This window comes from Schistocerca piceifrons, chromosome 2, assembly GCF_021461385.2.
Source record: "Schistocerca piceifrons isolate TAMUIC-IGC-003096 chromosome 2, iqSchPice1.1, whole genome shotgun sequence".
Classification (NCBI taxonomy): domain Eukaryota; kingdom Metazoa; phylum Arthropoda; class Insecta; order Orthoptera; family Acrididae; genus Schistocerca; species Schistocerca piceifrons.
In genome coordinates, this window is record NC_060139.1 from 949,733,475 (window position 1) to 949,740,902 (window position 7,428).

At 42.3% G+C, this 7,428-nt stretch overlaps 1 pseudogene; it reads right to left on the bottom strand.

Annotated features, from left to right (window-relative positions):
- Positions 1-6,838: 6,838 nt before the first annotated feature.
- On the bottom strand, positions 6,839-6,956 carry LOC124778679 (annotated as a pseudogene).
- Between the last annotated feature and the right edge of the window lie 472 nt (positions 6,957-7,428).

The following is a 7,428-nucleotide window of genomic DNA, read 5'->3' on the forward strand; positions in this document are numbered from 1 at the left end:
ATCAACTGCCGTGGTCCCTTCAGGCAAAATTGATGCCTTGTGCGTAGGCAGATGGCTCAGATTTTAGATTAATGCACGATAATCGCGTGAAATGCAGTTAGACTCCCGTCATATGCATTGGTTTCACAACTTAAGTGCTACTTAATAGAGAGGCAGAATTTTGTACACAGGAGAAGTGGTGAGGTGTGTTTTTTTTTCCCTTTTTTCTATTTAAAATCCAGTCGCGGGTACATAATGTACGTTTATGACCAGTTTCAGATAGATGATGCCATCTTCAAGTCTAAAACGTGCCGGTGATGTGTATTTTGTGTTGAAAACAGATTATTTCACCCGGAGGTGAATAAAATCCGAGATCTAGACCGTGTGTTGTATGGAGCAAAAAAGATGGGGAGTTTGTTTTCTTTCTTTTCTTTTTTTTAGCATGAAATATGAAACGTCCTCAGAATGTTCTGGTTTCCTATTTACATTGATTCCACCTTCAGATACTGGATCTGAACACAAAACACTACCAGGTATGTATTTAATTATACCCGTCAATCCTATACAGCTTCTTAGTGGCTGAACATATTATGATTCAATTAATATGTTCACAATTAAATATTGTGTCATACAGTTGGAATACAAGTCATTGGTTTAAGTGTGCGTGTCTAAGTATGTCTTTTTAAATACTGTCCGCAGCTCGTGGTCGTGCGGTGGCGTTCTCGCTTCCCACGCCCGGGTTCCCAGGTTCGATTCCCGATTCAAATGGCTCTGAGCACTATGGGACTTAACATATATGGTTATCAGTCCCCTAGAACTTAGAACTATGTAAACCTAACTAACCTAAAGACAGCACACAACACCCAGTCATCACGAGGCAGAGAAAATCCCTGACCCCGCCGGGAATAGAACCCGGGAACCCGGGCGTGGGAAGCGAGAACGCTACCGCACGACCACGAGCTGCGGACTCGATTCCCGGCGGGGTCAGGGATTTTCTCTGCCTCGTGATGACTGGGTGTTGTGTGCTGTCCTTAGGTTAGTTAGGTTTAAGTAGTTCTAAGTTCTAGGGGACTGATGACCATTAGTCCCATAGTGCTCAGAGCCATTTCTTTTTAAATATTACCCACTATCAGTTATGTACATAAACACCACACAAAAATATATTCAAAAACATTTTGAAGTTTATTTTTACGAAATAACGCAACTAAACAAAAAAACTGTCTGCATGAATCATGTCCGAAGACCACAAACAAAAGAATAATGATCTTGTGAATGACTGGTACATTATGTGATTCTTGCAGTTTTCACGGCGTAAGCAGTATGATATTCGGTATCGGGATTACAGCCAGATGATGTATATACGTTGTCACGATATTTCGACTGACAACCATTCGGTGATCTTCAGGTGAATGGATGTCAGTCGTAATGTCACGCCAAGATGTCAGTGTCATCCGGTTGGACTCCGGAAACCTCACGTTAGACAGTACAACGTCAAAAAAACCCGGGAATCCGGTATTGTACACATAGTAGCTCCGGGGACTGCGTGTAGCATACCGCTAACGCCCGTGGTGTATGTAATTGAGTAGGCGAAAGAAATGCAACAAGTGCCCGCAGCTCGTGGTCTTGCAGTAGCGTTCTCGCTTCCCGCGCGCGGGGTCCCGGGTTCGATTCCCGGCTGGGTCAGGGATTTTTTTTTTCCTGCCTCGTGATGACTGGGTGGTGTTATGTTATCATCATCATTCATCCCCATCCCCATGGCAAACCACCTCCACTAGGACCTTGTCTACTACAGCTCTGCGGGTCTCCCGCATCGGCCGCTACGGTCCTCGGAGTATGGGACCTCATCATAATGCAGCAAGTTATGTGGCGTTCACAGATTGCTGTAGTCAAACGACTCAGTACCACACGTGTAACATGTCAACTGGGAAAGTTTCAGCGTCTTCAACGTTCTCAACAAAACCACAAGCGATTTCAAAGTGAAATTCTACGATAGTTTGTCGAGCCTTAGCTTCCCAGGTTATTTTTTTGTCACGCTGTCCCAGGCGCGGTTCCATCTATGTTTGAGTGGACATAAAAATTGCATTCAGCAGTTTGAGTGAAACAGTTCAGTTTTTATGTAACAAGATACATAAATACCACACAAAAATATATCCAAATAAATGTTAAAGTTTATTTTTACGAAATAACCCATACAAAAAAACTGCCAAAATGAACGCAATTTTACATGATATTGTTAATGCTCTGTAAACTCAAATACCCTGCTCTATAAATTTTACTTTTCCTGTATTTTTATTTACTGTACACGGAATAACAAAAACATAAAAAACTCCCATAAAACATTAAAAAAGTGAAAATTACTCCAGTAATTTTCAGGTTTTTTGTTTTTTCCTGAAAGGTTTACTTTGAACTCACTGGAAATTTTTGTAGAGAAATCAAATTAGATTGGCTTACTGCAACAGTGACAAATATAAGACGCCTTTCCTTTCTTTTTGGGTCACAGGTGGAGCATGTTTTTGTTCCGGCGTAACGATAAGCGACAGCACGAAGGTGAAGAACGCAAGAGCAACGAAGGCGGTGAGACGACGTCGGCCATTGGTGCGCTGATTAGGACCGAAGAGAACTTCAGCGCTGCTCCTGCCAGCCTCGGTCGGACAGTATTAGCACAGTACTAGGAGACCACTACGATAGCAGTGACGCGTGATCCATACCAATTGCTTACATGGACCTTGTATACAGCAAAGGTCATTGATTGTTTGCATGTCGCCCATCTTTTACGACACCGTTGTAAATTCTATCTTAAGTATTGCCACTCAGCTTTATATAAATACAAACTATTAATGTGATTTGCTTGAATTGTTGTAAAGCATTCCGAGAACGCAATATCCTCAGGCACCCCATACGAGACGAGTGGGCAGAACCCCAAAACACGGTGAATGGATACACGAAGTTCACGAATTGCGTGATAGTTGTTGTCTCGCTTTTCTGCTGTGGTATCACCAACGAGTTTGCAAGCTTCTTCAAAAAAATTAAAGCGGCTCACCTGAGTGTCATTCTTGTAGGAACCGTAAAACACAAACATATTCACCCCACTTATGTCCCACATATGGGAAAGCAGTGTCAATGGCCATCGTTGGAGAAGGCTTCGACGAGCAGCTATATTTGTTTCAACTAAATATATTTCTATCAGAACCTTTTACTAAAGATTCGGCAGCTTCAATTCTGTCTTCATCACTTGTATTACTTGTTTCATTCAAGGATTTCTCAGATGGTAAAACAAATTCGTTTTAACTTTCGCGCCGGCCACTGTGGCCGAACGGTTCTAGGCGCTTCAGTTCGGAACCACGCTGCTGCTACGGTCGCAAAATAGAATCGTGCCACGGGAATGGATGTGTGCAATGTACTTACGTTAGTTAGGTTTAAGTAAGGGGAATGATGGCCTCAGATGTTAAGTCCTATAGTGATTAGAGCCATTTGAACCAATACACTTTCGCACTGTTCCTATTCCGAGGTACGTTCACTTTCAGTTTCACTGTCACTATGTAATCCAATATCACTTCCTAAACTGTCCTCAAACCATTTTAAAACAGCAGGTGAATACTTGACTAATAAATCCATAACGCAAAGCGCCAGTTGCGATCTTAGAGACCGTTAGCACGAAAGGAGCAGTGACAGTATAGGTTCACTTCACATTTAAGTGGCTACAGACAAAGAAAATTGCCGCAGATTCGGGAATGAACAACTAGATAACGCTGCAATCAGCTACCCCATTCCTATGCCTTAGCAACACAGTAACAAGAAATGCTAGCGGTCTGTCAGACCGCACCTGGGACGTTAAGCCTTAAATAGTTATATTTTCTGCAAATAATTTTCGTCACTCTAAAAAGCATTCGACAATGTAAAATGGTATGAGATGTTCGAAATTGTCAGGAAAATAAGTATAGCTAACAGGGAAAGATGGGTAATGTACAACACGTACAAGAAACAAGAGGGAAAAGTAGAAATTGCAGAACCCGGAACGGAGCGATACGATTAAAAAGGGTGTAAGACAGGCATGCAGTCTGACGTCACAGCTGTTTGATCTGTACGTCGAAGAGGCAACGGAGGAAATAAAAGAAAGATTGGATTAAAACTCACGGTCATGTCAGTGATACGTTTCGCTGCTGACGTCGCAAATGTCAGTGAAAGTGAGGAAGAACTGCAGGAGATGTTGAATGGAATGAACATGGCTTGAGAGTAAACCGAAGAAAGGGAAAGTAATGAGAAATAGCAGAAATGAGGTTAGTAATAAAACTGACATCAAAATGGTGATCATGATGTACACGACATTAAGGAATTCTGCTATCGTGGAAGCAAAGTAACACACGAACAGGAGCGAGCAAGGACCACAGACTGGCGCAGGCAAAGAGAGAATTCACAATCAAAAGAAGATTACTGCTATCAGACATCTGTCTAATTTGGGCACTAAATCTCTGAGAATGTACTTTTGGAGCACAACATTGTATAGAAGTGAATCATGGACTATGGGAAAATCGAAAAATAAGACAATCGAAGTGCCTGAGATGTGGTGCTACAAAAGGGTCTTGAAAATTAGATCGAGTGATAAAGTTAGAAATGAAGAGGTTATTTGCAAGACTCTGCGAGGAAAGGATTGCGGAGAATACTGAAAAGAAGAAAGGGCAGTATGATGGTACACAAGGAGTAACTTCAAGTGGTGCTTGAGAAAGTTATATAAGGTAGAGACTGTGAGTAAAGACAGAAATTGGAAAACATCCAACAAATAATTAAGGACAAGGAGTGTACTTGCTACACCGAGATGAAGATGTTGGTACAGGGCAGAAATCCGATTAGAATGATGACCATCCCCGCCCCTCTCCCCAGAAAAAAGTAATGACGCCTATAGAATTTACATAAACTCATTTTCATACATCGATACGTGCTACTATTTTACAAGTAAGTTTATTCAAAAGAAAATAAGGTAAAAATGTGGAAAATGCGGTTAAGTATGAGTAGGACTCTCGCACAGAGAAACTTAGTTATGTATACCGATACCTCATCCATCCCAGGAATACAGAATCTCATAAATTTTCCTGTTATCGATACCATACATGCGTGATTTTTTTTCTACCCATTCCCGTGAAGAAGGTGTCTTAACAGAAGGACAGACAAACATTCGGAAAACAAATGACAATATTTTTTCTTATTATTCGATTACACATTAACTTTTTTCAGATTCTTTTTCCTTTTCTTCCACTACGAAAACTTTCTTCTTGTCAAACATCGTATTTTCGGTCAACGGGGAGTACCCTACCGTTTCTGACAAGTGAGTTTGCAAGTGTAAAATAGGTGACATAAGTGGGGGTAACTTTTGATTGTACTGCCTTACGAACGTGACTTTTTTGAACAACCATAGACCTTAGGATGTGACAAACTTCATCAATACACAGTCCTGAAAAAAGGGTTTTTTAACAGTGGGAAAGACAGACAGGCGCACAAAAAAGGGGTATTGTAAGTATTCCGCTTTCATCGATTGAGGTCGGGACCCTAAAATACTCGAATTTAGCTACAGCAATCGTGTACATTACTTTTTCGGACTACATCTGCTTCAAGTTTCTAAAAAAAAAAAATATTTCATGTTCAGTAGAAGTGGTTATCATGAAGAATCATTCGTATTTTGTTATTAAAATCTAGCTCCTCTATGTGTACGTAATTTTATATCGCTGCTCTTTTCATCAAAAATTTTTCAGGCAGTGTGCACTTCATGCAAGTATAATAAAAAAGTCTCTCCTTTATAAATATAGGCTGGTGGCGCTCCGTGACAACTACGAAATAAAAAATAAAACTATCAGAATTTGGCACAGCAGTTTAATTTATTCCCTTCATAACTAGTTTCGGAAGGGTAGTGGCTATTATCGCGTGCAATCGTGCCCGTGATTAAATTATTCACGCAACTGTAAATGGTGATGGAAGATGGCCTAGTTGTTAAGTACAAAAAATTGAAGTACCGTGAAAAAATTAATCTTCTTATTTCTTAAAAGCCATGAAGGTTAATATTTCACGTAGCGTCGTAGGTACAGGCGTTACAGTCGTAGGTAAAGCAAATGGCAGAATGCGGTTCATTGGTAGAGTACTTGTCAAATGCAATCAGTCTGCAAAGAAAACTGCAAACAAAACACTCACGTGTCACAGCATAAAAAATGTTGTTCACTGTGTGGGAAACGTACCAAATAGGACTAACACGGTACACTGAACGGATACAAAGAAGAACTTAACGAATTGTCATAGATTTGTTTCAACAGACGGACATCGCCATGCAGATGCTGAGAGAACTGAGCTGGCAGAGACACTTCAAGACAGACGCAAACAATACTGTGAAAACGCACTTCGAAAGTTTCTAGAACCAACTTTAAGTGATGGAGCTACGAATATACTAAACAGTCCACTCACATTAATGTGACCTCCTGTCAAAAGCGTGAGTAGCCACCTTTTGCAGCTCGGACGTGTAGAAAGTGAGTCAGTGATGACACCATCAGTGATGTGGAGGCGTGCCGAACCCCAGTGCTGGAGCTAGCTCCGCTACGTTTCTCGGTTGGTATCCAAGTCGCGAACAGCTCGATCGAGGTGGTGCCACAGATTTTCTATAACAAAAGTAAACTCCGTCCGAACAGGTCATGAAGACCCAACGGTACCGACCGACCGCCGTGTCATCCTTACCCCACAGGCGTCACTGGATGCGGATATGGAGGGGCATGTGGTCAGAACACCATTCTCCCGGCCGTATGTCAGTTTACGAGACCGGAACCGCTACTTCTCAATCAAGTAGCTCCTCAGTTTGCCTCACAAGGGCTGAGTGCACCCCGCTTGCCAACAGCTCTCGGATGACCGAATGGTCACCCATCTAAGTGCTAGCCCAGACCCACAGCGCTTAACTTAGGTGATCTGACGGGAACCGGTGTTACCACTGCGGCAAGGCCGTTGGCCCACAGATTCTCTACTGGGTTTTAATCCGGGGAGTTTGGTGGCCAGGGGAGTAAGGTAACCTCGTCGTGGTGCTTTTGGAACCACGCACGTACACTGTACACTGTGACACGTTGCATTGTCCTGCTGGTAGATGCCATCGTGATGAGGAAAACACAAACTGCGTGTAAGGGTGGCCGTGGTCCCAAGGATAGATAAATACTTGTGCTGATCTATTGTGCCTTCCTGAACGACGAAATCACGCAGGGAATGCCACGAAACCATTGCCTAGATCTTAACGCTCCCTCCTGCGGTCTCGATCAATCCGACAATTCCAGGGCCCTACTCGCCGATGGACCACAAAACATGAGTCACCTTAAAATACGCTACTGTCCCGTAAAATTTCTACACCACGACCATGACGTGGTACAGACGCGAAATTTAACCGACAGGAAGAAGATGCTGTGATATGCAAATAATTAGCTTTTCAGACCA